The 14,949-nt window shown below is 38.6% G+C and overlaps 1 protein-coding gene across 3 annotated transcripts in view; it reads right to left on the reverse strand.

Moving 5' to 3' along the window:
• Gulp1 (GULP PTB domain containing engulfment adaptor 1) overlaps positions 1-14,949 on the reverse strand; it is a 280,339-nt gene that overhangs the window by 242,339 nt on the left and 23,051 nt on the right. The window lies entirely within an intron of this gene.

Raw genomic sequence — 14,949 nt, forward strand, 5'->3', positions numbered from 1 at the left:
CATAGAACTTCAGGCTTGCAAAAGAGACAGAGAGAGAGAGGGAGAGAGAGAGAACTACAGAAATACCTGGTAAAAGAATACCTATAAATGTGGTTTATCATAAGCCACCATGAATAGTATACCCTGCCACATGCTTGAACTATTTTTAATAGCATTCCTGAGGAGATCTAGAAGCAAGCAAGCTGGAATCAGCTTTGGCTTTACTGCTGAAGTTTAAGAACAAAAACAAAACAAAACAAAACAAAAGAGGAGGTCGTATTTTCATTCCCTTTGCAAACCTCAAGAGCTAATAGCAATCTCCTCTCCAGCCCCAAGGAAGAATTCTAAGTCCAAAAGGTCCTATGAGTGGTGTTCCGTGAGAGTTAACACTCAGTAGAGATTACGTTAGACAACATTTAAAAATAATGGCGCAGAATAACTTTATCATGTTCCAGAAAATCCCTATTTAAAACCAAAAGCCTTTGCGGATCAAGGGGAGAAGGTTCATAGAACACAAATTTGTTCCTTCATTCAGTGGCCAGTAAAACTTTCCAAGAGAGTAAATGATTTCTCACCATTGTTTAACCTCTGTACCTTTCTTACCAGATTATATATTTATAAGGATATAAAACAGAAATGAGATTGTGATGCATTTACAATTGAATATTTAAGATTTAAATGGTTTATTTAATTAAAATATTATAATTTGTACAATTCTCATATATTAATAAATTTTTAAAAACTGTGCTAGAAAAAATAATTACAAAAAGGTAATTTTTATCATTATACTGTACATGCTTAGCTTTCCATATCCACCAACATTAGTGGTATAGATATCACTGTCAGGACATTAAATTTTAGTAATCTTACTTCCTCTCCACTTTATGGAAAGAATAATTCTTATTATTTTAATTAAGACAACTATTAGCATTAAATATATTACTGGTTTATAGAACATGGCTTAGGTTCATTTGAAAACAAAATACTTCATTTTTTTTTAAAAGATTTGCTATTTTCAAATCTTTTAAAACTAGCTTGCTCTCATTAAAAAGGAGGAAGCACACTTCTCAGACGTTACCAATTATAAATCATTGTATTAAAAACAAAAAGGGAAATATGATACGTTTAAATGAATATAATGCTTGAATTTCATGATCAGATTTTCAGTTCACAGTCAAGCATTGTTCCTGGAAGGGAAGTGATTTAACACTGTGCTGTGGGCTGCTCAAAATAGGCAACTCTTTTAAAATAGTCCATAATAGAAATTTATTTTAAAATCAACAGGAAATTCATTACGCGTGAATATAGACTAAGGGCGGAAACAAGAACATTAAGTATGAAATACAAACACTGTGAGGCAGGCTTCATTATCTACTTGTTGCTGGTCCTTTTCTATAGGAGGATAGCCATATGTGACATCTCGGCCTGAAAATGTCCCCTAGCAAAAACCTCTCACCAAGGTTCCCCAACTTAGCTGAAATAGTACAACTTTTCTTTGTTATTCCATTTAAATTGCATATATTTGAATTTTAAAGAACAAATGCTAAGAAAAATACAGATTTAGACTTTGCTATGCATCCATCCTTGAGTTACCTTTTTAAAAATCTGGAAATCACATACGTATTAGTTTTAACATAATATGGATTTTATAAAGTACAAAGAACTATAAGTCTGCATGCATGTCTCTGAAGACATGAAGATCTTAGTTCAGGATTTTGGGCTACTTGTACTTTTATATGTAACTGAGGACATTCTTTTTTTTTTTTTTAAAGATTTATTTATTTTATGTATATGAACACTGTTTTTGGTGCACAGCAGAAGAGGGAATCAGATTCCATTACGGATGGTTGTGAGTCACCATGTGGTTGCTGGGAATTGAACTCAGGTCCTCTGGAAAAACAGCCAGTGCTCTTACCGGCTGAGCCATCTCTCCAGCCCCAAGGACATTCTTAAGAGTTAGATAGTACACTTGTTTTTTAAATTTGTGTCAACTATGTATAAATCAAGTACACTATGACCTAGATTAGGAAAAATATGTTAGAAAATTATTATGGGTTCAAAAATGCTACTTAATCCCAAATCCTTTATCTGAGTAGCTGCTCTTTGGTCCCCTCCCACTACAAATACTGGCATCAATTAGAGATGTTGACTTGAAACATTTGAAAACTTTAGGAGACAGTTTTCATTGTGTAAACTGGGCAACTTCTCTTAGCATCCAGCAGGTAGGGCTATTTCTAAATGTCTGACAATGCATATATGCTTCACTAGACAACAAAGTGATAAAAGTGCAGAGGTTCAGGTACCCTATGCTGCACTTATCACCATCAAACCTGGAGCCAAATGTTAGTGCGAACGATAGAAGACAGGGAGGGCACAAAAAGTTGAGAATAAAAAGAAAAGCCAACACCAATGAAAGAACTTAAAGTGTGACATGAGTATGGGTATATCCGTAGTCATGAATATGAACACAAAAGAATATAGGCAAAGTCTGTCACCATCTATCATAGAAAAAAAAATTCTCATTTTTTTATAAGCAACTTTTTTTTTTTTTTTTTTTTTTTTTGCTTAAAAAACAACCTAACTTTAAAAAAGTTGGTTTGCTCTTGAGGGCAAGGTCTCTGTTCCTCACAAGGGCGATGAAGAAATGTGTGAGTATCATAGTGAGACCACTGGGCAGAGGGCTAACTACATGGGTGAACCTGAGAAAATAATAAAGAGTGACCTTTGGGCCACGTAAGCAAATCTCTTTAATTACAAAGAATGTTGATCTCCTCCAACCCGGCTAAAAGAATGTGCATTGTGACCCCAATCCCAAAATTACTTTTACCAAAGTGCATATTTGGAAATGGCTAGAATTTTGCACTAAAATAAAACATACTGAACTAATAGCAGTTGTTACTCCCAAGAGGCATGAGTGAGAAGGACATGAGGAAATACTCACATTTTGTTCTCTTTGCCTCTGTCATACTTATTTTTTTGATGGAGAATCATTTATATGTATAACTTAGGCAGTTTTCTTTTAAAAAAAAAAGAATGAGTTTTTACAAAATGCAAAAAGTCTGTTTTAACCCATTACCATGTAATAGACACTTCACTTTATCTACAATATAAACTGTCACAGTAAGACTTTTCATTCTTCAACCCTCCAACTCATACCCCAACCCCACACAAAAGAAACTTGCTAGTTAAAAGACTCGTAGAGTTCACGCCACAGATTGTGGCTTGCTTTTTTTCTTTGATTGCATGATTTGGGACGAGACTAGTGTGTGCACATGCCATGGAGCACATATAGAGACAAGAGGACAACTTTATGGAGTCAGTTCATTCTTTCACCTTTACGTGGTTTTCTGGAATCAAACTCAGGTTACCAGGTTCATGGAGCAAATGCTTCTATCTACCAAGCCCCTTCTCCTGCACACTTATTGTATAATAATAAATAAAACATAGATCATCCGTGCATTCACGTACATTTTCATACACACAATTAACAACAGCAGCAACAAATAGTAGTAAACGAATACTTTTTGCACATCATTACAAATGCTTGAAATTTTATTCACACTTTTTTTAATGTGCTGTGTGCAATGCATACGAGTGAGCTCAGGCCTGCCACCCATAAGCATGCCCATGGAGGAAGAACAGGACACCAGTATCCTTCTCTGTTGCTCTCTGCTTTACTGTTTTGAGACTAGAGAACTGAGCTGAACCGGAAGCTCAGCATTTCAGGTAGGCGGGCTGGCCAATCAGGTCTAGGCATCTATACAGTCACATGCACCCACGCTTTTCACATGGGTGAGGAGGATGTGAAGTCGCTGACTCACGCTTGCAGAGCAAAGGTTCTTACCCACTAAGCCATCTCTTCAGTAAAACTTGATATTTTCTTTCTGATATGTTTCTGAAAATTAATTTTCTAACCAAAATTGAACAGGTATAAAGTTTTCCCACTCATACAATAAGGCAATATACAATAAATAGACAAGTGACGTTTTGACAAATTCTAAGAATTAGTTTGCCAACATGTAAAAACGGAACAATGTAAAGCTGGAAATGATAAGGCAGTGATCATAAAATCAATCCCATTACAATATTATAGTGTGCTACTCCTGAAACAGCATTCCTTTTTTTCAGGTGATATCATCCATGCATTGTACGTTTACCATATTAGCAAATATATTACATATACTGTAAACATATTAGTATTAGCAAACATCATAATAAAGCATGTACTAATTTATATTTCAATCAACTCAAGATATGTTGTACATATACAACATATTCAAAATGTCTTTAAAAATCAGCTTGTGCAGTTAAGTTATATAGTCATATTATTAAATTGATAAGTAAAATAAAATTAGAACACGTGTGTTCTAATTTATATTTAAATTAATTCATTTTAAGATATGTCTCGTCATGGTTCTAACAAAGACATGCAAACTAAGTAATAGCAAATTATGCTTTTAAAAGGCCATCAGAGCAGGCTATGCTGTATATTAAAGGTATTTCGCTTCTAGTATTATTTTTGAAAAATCATTATCTCTGCAATCCTCTCTGGGGATTAACAGGCCATTAATGGTTGCTTGCTCCTTTCCTGCTTAGGCAGCTAAAGGTTGAAGACTGAAGGCAGACATTTTATTCAGTGGTAAAGCCACTTAGTATGGTTCTCACGCTCCTGTAAGCAATGAATGTGTCAGCAAATGTAATGAAGCTCACTGGGTTACAACAACAACAAAAAGACAACAGTAAAGGAGGAGGTGGAAAGAAAAAGAGGATCAGTAATCAGGAGGGTTGAGAATAAGCTAGGAGAGGGCAACTGGAAAGAATATGATCAAAATACTTTTGGTGCATATACAAAAATGTCATAATGAAACCCATTATTGTATAAAATTAGTAAGTAGTAATGAAACATTTTAAAACATATTTTTTCCATGAGGAGAGTTGAATTCCTCCCACTTCAACCTTAGGCCAAACTTAGGTTTGCACACACTTATAATTTTGGTTTTTATTTTTAAAATTTATTTATTTTATTAATTACAGTTTATTCACTTTGTATTCCAGCTGTAGCCCCCTCCCTCAGTTCCTCCCAATCCCACCTTCCCTCCCTCATCTCCTCCCATGCCCCTCCCCAAGTCCACTGATATAGGAGGTCTTCTTCCCCTTGCCTCTGACCCTAGCCTATCAGGTCTCACTAGGACAGGCTGCATTTTCTTCCTCTGTGGCCTGGTAAGGCTGCTCCCTCCTCAGGGGGAAGTGATGAAAAAGGCAGCCACTGAGTACATGTCAGAGACAGTCCCTGTTCCCATTACTAGGAAACCCACTTACAGACTGAGCTGCCATGAGCTACAACTGTGCAGGGGTTCTAGGTTACCTCCATGAATTGTCCTTGGTTGGAGTATCAGTCTCAGAAAAGACCCCTGGGCCCAGATTTCTTGTTTCTCTTGCTTTCCTTGTGGGGCTCCTGTCCCCTCCAGGTCTTTTGCTTCCTCAAGATCCAGCTATAACACTCTTAGGCATATATCCAAAATATGTTCAAATATACAACAAGGATATTTGCTCAACCATGTTTGTAGCAGCTTTATTCATAATAGCCATAATCTGGAAACAAGCCAGATGTCCGTCAACTGAGGAATGGATACAGAAATTGTGGTACATTTACATAATGGAATACTACTCAGCAATTAAAAACATAGAAATCTTGAAATTTGCATGCAAATGGTGGGAACTAGAAAAGATCATCCTTAGTGAGGTAACCCAGAAACAGAAAGAAACATATGGTTTATAGTCACTTATATGTGGATATTAGACATATAATACAGGATAATCATACTAAAATCTGTACACTTAAAAGAAGCCGAGCAAGAAGGAGGACCCTAGGGAAGATGCTCAATCCTCATTCAGAAAGGCAAATGGGATGGACACTGAAAGAGGGAGAAAACAGGGACAGGATACTACCACAGAGGGCCTTTGAAAGATTCTACCCAGAAAGGTATCAAAGCAGATGCTGAGCCTCATAGGCCAAACTTTGGGGAAAATGAAGGGAATCTTATGATAGAAAGGGGAGATAGAAAGACACACTAATAAGTTTAAATAATCAGAAAAACAAAACAAGCTATAAAAACTGTCATTTATTCCCACGGAATGAGTTGAGACAGTACAGCAGCTCATGTTGTTCTGCATGGACAGTAGGACAAAGTGTACATTCGCTTATCTTCCATTAATGTTTCTGAAGTATAAACTGATTTGGCCAAATGCTGATAGTAAGTAACCAACTGATTAAGCAGTTATATATGAGTTGGTTATTCCTGCGTAAATCCTTATCTGGCATTTTTGTCTTCTAAGAGCCCCTCCCAAGATACTACTTTAGCACAATTATTTTAGAAGAGGCATGTTTTTTTAAGTGCATCTAATATCCCTGGATTCATCTTTTTTTTAAACTTTCTATCATGGTAGACACTGTTACTTTGTATCTTTAGAAATAAATGACCACACATCAAACTTCTGTGCTGGTGGTGGTGGAGGGGGCCATCCCGAGAGGAGCATCCAAGGCTATGCGCGAGCAGTGCACCATGCAAGCATAAAAGTACCAATAAAGCCTAGATAAAGAAGGTCTTCTTCTTCTCTATGTTTTTTTAAATTTATTTATTTGTATTAATTACAGTTTATTCACTTTGTATCCCTCCATAAGGCTCTCCCTCTCCCTCCTCCCCTCACAGTCCCATCCTCCCTCCTCCTTCTTCACGCATGCCCCTCCCCAAGTCCCCAAGGGGACTTCCTTCCTTCTGATCTTAGTCCATCAGATCACATCAGGAATGGCTGCATTGTCTTTTTCTCTATGTTAAATGGAGCCACAAGAAAGTTTTGTTTAGAGAAGGGTCCCAGCACAAGATAGGGACACACACACATTTACATATCCATACACACATACATACATAAACAAACACACATACTCACAATTACACACAAGGACAAACACACACATACAAACATGAACATGCACACACACACACACACACACACACACACACACACACGGAGAGAGAGAGAAAAAGGGGAGAAAGAGAGAGACTTCAGCAGTCAGTCAGGCAATTTTAATATTGTAATCTACCAATAAGCAAACAAAAACCTAGTAAGAGTTCATCTTGACTGTGCTTCTTCTGTTGTGGTAAAGGGCTCTTGTCATTTCATAAACATGTCAGGGTTTTCTGCAGTTACAAAAGCAGAAGTGAATTATAAAGAAGCCTGCTTCCCATTGCTTCATGTGGCCTACTAATGCACAGCAGTGAAAGGATTTTTATCAGTAAACACTACATCATAGAACCTACCAAAAATCACTACAGCACAGCTGTTTCTCCGCATCTTTCATAGCAACACTTTATTCACTTCCTGTTTTTCATTGTTAGTACAGTCATTGGTTTATCTCTTCATCAACCGAAGGAACCTTTCATACTCTAGCACCAGGTGGTATAGAGTATGGGAAAGACAATGGTTAAATACATTAATACACACATGGATAACAGTGATAATCAGAATAAACCTCTGAGAACCAACAATGTAGAGGAAAGAAATTCTCTAGTACAACCATGCCTCTGAGGTGCTCAGAGGCTAGATCTGAAAGTAGTAAGAGATACTTGGCCCCTGCAGTTGAAGGAATCATCACAAAGCCAGTTTCTTCTCACACTATTGCACACTGCATAAGACATGGATGCAGGACCTTAGGCAGGTTATCCAAAATTTCTGTCCTCCAAACCCTATTAGAAAACAAGGAAGACAATATAGCCTACTGATAGGTTTGTCACAAGAGTTAATGATTTACAGTGAGGAAGAAGCCCTTGGGAAGCATCTGAGCTAAACACTGAGTACAAATACTCAGAAAAGCAAAACAAAACAAACAAACAAACAAACAAACAAACAGGAATTATTTGAGCAAGAGGTAAATTTAAATAATGATTACAATTACTTTTTCATAAAGCAAGCAGGAATTCTCCATAGACAAAATGATTGCGCCAGATGGGGGACAATCTGCAAACTAAGATTCACTGGACTTTTTTATCCCAGCAAAGAGGCAGGGAGAGGTTGTCAAGCAAGCATACCTTGAGAGCCGAAAAGATTAAAAATTAGCAGCTATTATTTAAGGCCTGAACTAGGTGGGTGGAGAAGTCCAGGAATGCCCTGAGGGGAAGGACCGCTTTACTGCATTCTTTCTCCACCCTAGTAAACTGTCCCATTCCCCGAGGGAGGGACACCAGGTCATTAATGGTCTGGGGACCTTCCTATAGCCAATCAACTCAAAATGTAGCATTTTGACTAATAGATGCTTGCCAGGCAGGAATCGCCCCTGCCTTTGGCATGCTGGGAGCGACCAGAATCTTTAAATCACCCAACTAACCTGAGCAGGGAGCTCTCTCACCGCTTCGGCTGTGGGGGGTGTGGACCCAAGCTGCAGCTTGCAATTTACAATAAAAAGAACCTCATGTATTTACAGCAGAGTCTGTTTATTCCTAGTCTTTTGGGGTTCGTGAACTGGGCAGAACAACCTAAGTCATGACAAACAGAGAGACAGTGAATAAAGCCACAGCACAGGTACAGTGACAACCGAAATTAAAAAAAAAAAAATGTACAAGAAAAAATTTAAATTTTCAAATTTAAAAAACAATGCTTCTCAGGCACACAGAAATCCTTCTTCTAGTCTACTTATTTGTTATGGGTTCTTTTTAAATAATTACCTTTTTTTTTTAACTGATCACATCGTTTTCTACTTCATTTTCATCCCTTTAAACCTTCCCATGTAACCTGCACCCATAATGGCCTTTTTTCTTTAATTGCTGTTAAATATATATGTGCTATTACAAATATATATATATATATATATACATATGTATATACATTCTTAAATATACAAATAGAACCTGCTCAGTCTGTACTATGTTATTTGTATGTATGTTTTTATGGCTGGCCATTTCATATTGGATAACCAGTTGGTGTGCTCTTCCCGAGGAATGACTTTCTCTAGTTTTCCGCATTCCTTAGTTACTTGTTCTTCTTTGTTTAGGTTGAGGACTATTGAGCTGTACCCCATCCATATTAGCAAGACTATTGTTGCCATCCTTATTCAATTTATGTTTATGTAGTCATGCTGGTGAGATGTCATGGCTGTAGAGTCTGACGTTTTTAGGAGACAAAAATCTCACAGCAAATGTCCTGATAGTCTGGCTCTTACAATCATTCCTCTCCCTCTTCTGAAGTGATGCTTGAGCCTTAGGTGCAGCTGTGCTGTACATATATTATTATGACAGAAAGAGGGAGGGAGGAAGAGAGAGAGAGACGAGGAGGAGGAAGGAGGGAGAGAGAGTATGAGATTCATTCTATAAGTTGTACTGTAGAGACCCTGTGTCAACTCTCAAATTGACACTCTCACCTTAGGATTCTGCTTATTTCTTTCTTTTTCTTTCTTTCTTTTTTTTTTTTTTTTAGTAGAGCATGTAACTTTTTTATTATTACACGTATTCATTTACTTAATGTACTTACATAGGTGTGCCTCAAGCACGTGGAGAACACGGGGGAGTCTGTTCTCTCCTTCTGCCACACGGATCCTGGGGATCGAACTCCGGCCCTCAGGCTTGGCGGCTGGTGCATGTACCCACTGAGCTATCTCAACAGACAAGCTCATAAATAGAAAAAGAAAGAAGCCAGGGTGCCCTACTTCTCCTTCAATCGCTAGGTGGTTAAGAAGCCATTAAAAAAAAAAAGTTAGGAAGTCCACATTCATTTCCAGCCACCAAATCTGTCTACCATTGCCTCTGCTGTGTTATCATTCTGGCACTTACTGTTAAGCTGAATGCCCTTGCCAAGTCTAAAGGCAAAGTGTTTCCCCATGAACACTGACCCAACTCAAAGGACAACCTAGGAGACAGATGATTGAAGCTGGAGAAACTCTGAGACCTCCCAGCACAGCGGATGTGGTGGCATAGTCCTATAATTCCATCTACTTGGGAGGCTGGAGCAGGTAGCTCATGGGTTCAAGGCCTGTCTGGGTCAGCTTAAGTACTTGGTGAAGCATGATCAGGCCAGCTGGAGGATAGTCTGGGTAGAGCTCCAGGCTAGCCAGGGATACACGGTAAAGCCCTCTCTGCTTATTTCTTAAAGCCTATGAATACATCTAAATGCCTCAGATTCATTAATACAAACTAGAATTCTAACTTTATTCCTCCAGCCGTATTTCCCATCCTTATAAATGTTACTACAGTCTCATCAGCCGGTCAAGCCTGCAGTCTACACAGGACAATAACATCTCTCAGAAATGCCCAGTTTCCCTGCCAAAAGATATCCAGTTTAGTCTTCTTCAGTCTTGTGGATATCTCTTTAATTTTGGTCTTCATCCTATTTAATTTAGACAATTTTAACATCTAATTTGCATCTGTGTTTTTTTTTTTTTCCACCTCTCTTCTTTGCTTTTTGTCAAATTTGACATCTCGTAAGTACCAAATTGCTGGTGTTTCCTTTCCTCTTTCCCTTTGATATTTTTTTCTTAATATTTATTTATTTTATTACATATACAATGTTCTGCTTGCATGTACACCTGAATGTCAGAAGATCTCATTACAGATGGTTGTGAGCCACCATGTGGTTGCTGAGATTGAACTCAGGACCTCTGGAAGAGCAAGCAGTGCTCTTAACCTCTGAGCCATCTCTCCAGCCCCATTTCCCTTTGAAATTATCCTACTTGAAGGTGCTAGACTGTTCCCCACAGGTTCTGTCACAGGACCATAGAACTGTAAGAATTATTTATGTACAGTTATGAAAATACATCAATATGAGGGGTAAATGATGTCTCCAAGTTAGTATATCATATGTCTGGATGACTGATACTGCTCTTTTGTAATTAAAATAAAGTAGTCCTGCTTTAAGTGAATTCTATGACAGAAAGAGCCAGCTTTGGATGTGACTGACTGTTCAACAGATTGCTCTGAAAACAAGCATACTAAAAGTGTGCACCATGACTGTCACATCAGAGCTCTTTGAACCAGTGAACCACAGTAGCTGCACAAAGAACAAAGTTTTAAAAGTATGTGGAATGAGTGCAGTCTGCTCGTGTACAAACAAAACCCTAGAAATGCAATCCGTTTAGCCTAGAATTATTCTTAGTTTAGAAATATTATCATGGTAGATTGATCACTTCTTTTAAATCTCAATGATCACAGTTGGACTTTAGTCATTGACCTATGCAGAGTCAACTTGTAGAGGAATTATCATTAGACCCAGTTATTTTCTCCTCATAGCTTTACTAACAGATACACAGGATACCTGATATGTGACCTATGTGAAAGAGTCATTCACCCCCTGAAGGGATGACCCACATATAAAGCCATTGGAGTCAAACTAGGAAAGCCACCATTTCAAAGCAACAATGTAACTATAGAAATGAGAACTATTTGTTGATTTTTCAGAACCTTCTGGATAATTATCTGACAGAACAGAAAGAAAAGAAATCTGCTGATGCCTCCTCTACAAATCCAACAAAGGCATGCATTCTAATAATCTGGAGGCCAGGGGAGGAGACACACAAAGGGAAGCCAAGTGAAAATGTACCAGCCTAGATTCTCATTTTCACACATGCCAGAGAGATACTAATATTCATATTATATCATTATCTTCAGTTTAAACTTCTGGGAAAAAATTCTAGACCTACATTTGTCTGACATAGCACCCCCACGGCCCCTTAAGCATCCAGTAATGAAGTCAAAGCAGGAACACCTGACTCGGGTGACTCAGGCCAGGCTATCAGGTCAGTGCGTTTTTAATAATTCGCTTTAGCTGTCTGTAACCCCACACAGGCTATACACTTCCTTTCATATTTTCTTGCAGTCTATGGACGTAAAGGAGACAGAAACATGCAACAGAGCCAGTGTATCTCTGCTTGTGAACTTTTACTCTATTGATGGGCATGACTGTTTCCATATTTTAACCACAGAAGATTTCTTTCCAAAAAATTTACAGGGTCAGGGTTGGGGGCAGCTGGGAATGCAGACACAGAGCTGTACTCCCAGTGCACAGGTTGCTGAAGCAGGACAGGTTCTATGTGTTCAAGGTCAACACACACCATATACTGAGTCCCAAGGTAAACTGAGTGGCAAACTGAAACACTGCCTCAAATAATTAATTAGTTAATCTAAAGAAACATGAAAGGAATTGATACAGGTCAAGTCAAACACTGTTTTTTGTAAGATTTTCATTTTAATACAACAAAGAAGTACTTTCTTAAGATTTTTCTGTGTTAATGGTTTTCCTGTGAAGATTTACAAAACCAAATAAGGATATTCTTTAGCCTCTGATGGAAACAACATGTTTTAAATACCAAACCTGAAAAACAGATTTCATCTACAAGGCCTAATTTTCTTTAATGGCTGTGCAGATGTCAAGAAAGGAGAGACACAGTGTTTTCCTATAATCCCGGTCCAGTACACATGAACAATACTCCCTGCAACACGAAGATGGTATCCTAAGGGTTCAGATTTCCAGCTTCTAATAAACAGTAACAAAATATTACATTAACAGCTGAGCCACTGCTTAAAAGAGTTGAGCTAGAGATCAATCAGAGGCTATGGCTGGCCAAAGTGACATCAGTTTATTGTGTTTTCACATTTTCTCAAGGCTAGTCAGTTAGCTACTGATGAAAACTCACAACGTTCTTGCAGAAACAATAGCCAGGGGGCTGGAGAGATGGCTCAGAGTTTAAGAGCACTGGTTGCTCTTCCAGAGGTCCTGAGTTCAATTCCCAGCAACCACATGTTGGCTTACAACCATCTGTAATGAGATCTTGTGCCCCCTTCTGACACGCAGGCAGAATAGTTTATAAAATAAATAAATAAAACTGTTTAAAAAAAAATAGCCAGACAATATGTGCTTCTCTGATTACTCATTTTCTGTTTTGACAGTATTAGTCCACACCAGTACTAGCATCCCAGGTTGCTGTTTTCTGTCTTTGTTTGTTTGTTTGTTAAGTCAGGGTCTACTCTGTAGCCCTGGCTGATCTGGAGCTAGTTCTGTAGACTAGACCTTGAACTCACAGAGATCTCTCTGTGTGTGCTTCCCAAAGTTGGAATTACAGATGCGCACCACCATACCTGAATTTAAGGCACTTGATATCTTTTTAACATTACCATGAATTTGAAATCAGGTTATCTGTACAAGAATCTCCTCATCTTCATCCTGCATCTACCCCAATCCGCAAATAACCTGATGCTCAACATCACAGGAGCTCTCCCATGAATAGAATGGTCAGAAACTTACTAGTCAAGTGATCTTTGACAAAGCTTCTTTTTCATAACTTATTAAAAGGTACAGGTGACTACATACCTAACTCTCCAAGTAACTACATGCCAGGATCTTCTTTAAAAATATTTAAATTTTTATATTTATGGGTGTTTTGACTCTATGTATGTGTGTGTCCACAGAGGTCAGAAGACACCATTGGATTCTGTGGTGGTCTGAATGAGAATAGCCCCAAAATGATGAATTATATGATTGGATGCTTGGTCCTCAGTTAGTGGAAGTGTTTGGGAAGTATTAAGAGGTGTGGCCTGTTGGAGGAGGTGTGTCACTGTGGGTGGGCTTTGAGGTTTCAAAAGTCCATGCCAGGATCAGTGTCTCTTTCTTACTTTGTCTGCTGCCTTAAGATCAGGATGTAAAGTTCTCAGCCACTGCTCCAATGCCATGCCTATCTGCTTCCTGCCAGGATAATCATGAACTGGCCCTCTAAAACTGTAAGCAAGCCCTGAATTAAATGCTCAGGCTTTCCAGATTAACCTTAACTATTGATTTGTAGAACTGTAGTAAGCTGTTTGTGTTGTGTGTATGTGTGTTTGTGTGTGTGTATAGTAAACAAAGTCCTTATTTCCCTCACAAAGTGAAGCCAATTTATCTCTGGGTTCTACAGACTCCACAAATCCCAATTTTAGATAATAATAATAAAAATTTATTATTAATTATGATGATGATGATGATGATTATTATTATTATTTACATTTTATTCACGTTGTATCCCAGCTATAACTCCCTCCCTCTTCTCCTGGTCCCACCCTTCCTCTCTCTTCCCCCTCATGCCTCCCCTAGTCCACTGATAAAGGAGTTCCTCCTCCCCTACTTTCTGACCCTAGCCTATCAGGTCTCATCAGGAGTGTCTGGATCCTCATCCTCTGTGGCCTAGTAAGGCCATTTCGCTATGTGGAGGTAATCAAAGAGCAGAAAACCGAGTTCATGACTGCCATTGCTCCTCTTACTAGGAAACCTACATGGAGACTGAGCTGCCAAAAGCTACATCTGAGCAGGGGTTCTAAGTTGTCTCCATGCATTGTCCTTGGTTGATTCATCAGTCTCTGCAAAGACCCTTAGCCCTAGACTTTTTGGTTCTGTTGGTCTCCTTGTGAATCTCCTATCCCCTCCAGGTCTTTCTATCTCCTCCTTCTTCTATAAGATCCCTGCACTCTGCCCAAAGTTTAGCTATGAGTCTCAGTATCTGCTTTGATACCATGATGGGTAGTCTTTTAGAGGACCCCTATGGAAGGCTCCTGTCTCGTTCCCTATCTTCTCCTCCTTCTGATGTCTATCCTGTTTGCCCTTCTGAATGAGAATTAATTACTCCTCTTCCCTAGGGTCCTCCTGTTGTTTAGTTCCTTTAGGACTATAGATTTTAGTATTTTTATCCTGTATTATATGGGAGCCCTAATTCTTGATGCATTTGAATTTGATGCCTCTGGAATTTAATTAGGCTTAGATGAGATCATAAGGACAGGGTCCAAATGATGAGATTCAGGCACTGCTCAGAGGAGATACCACACACCTTGTTCTTTCTCCCTGGATTCAGTTCTCTGACCTTTGCTGTCATGAGAAGACAGAGAAAAAGAAGGAAAAGAAAAAGGAGGAGGAGGAGGAGGAGGAGGAGGAGGAGGAGGAGGAGAAGAAGAAGAAGAAGAAGAA

Source organism: Psammomys obesus, unplaced genomic scaffold, assembly GCF_907164565.1.
Source record: "Psammomys obesus unplaced genomic scaffold, mPsaObe1.curated_primary_1811, whole genome shotgun sequence".
Lineage (NCBI taxonomy): Eukaryota > Metazoa > Chordata > Mammalia > Rodentia > Muridae > Psammomys > Psammomys obesus.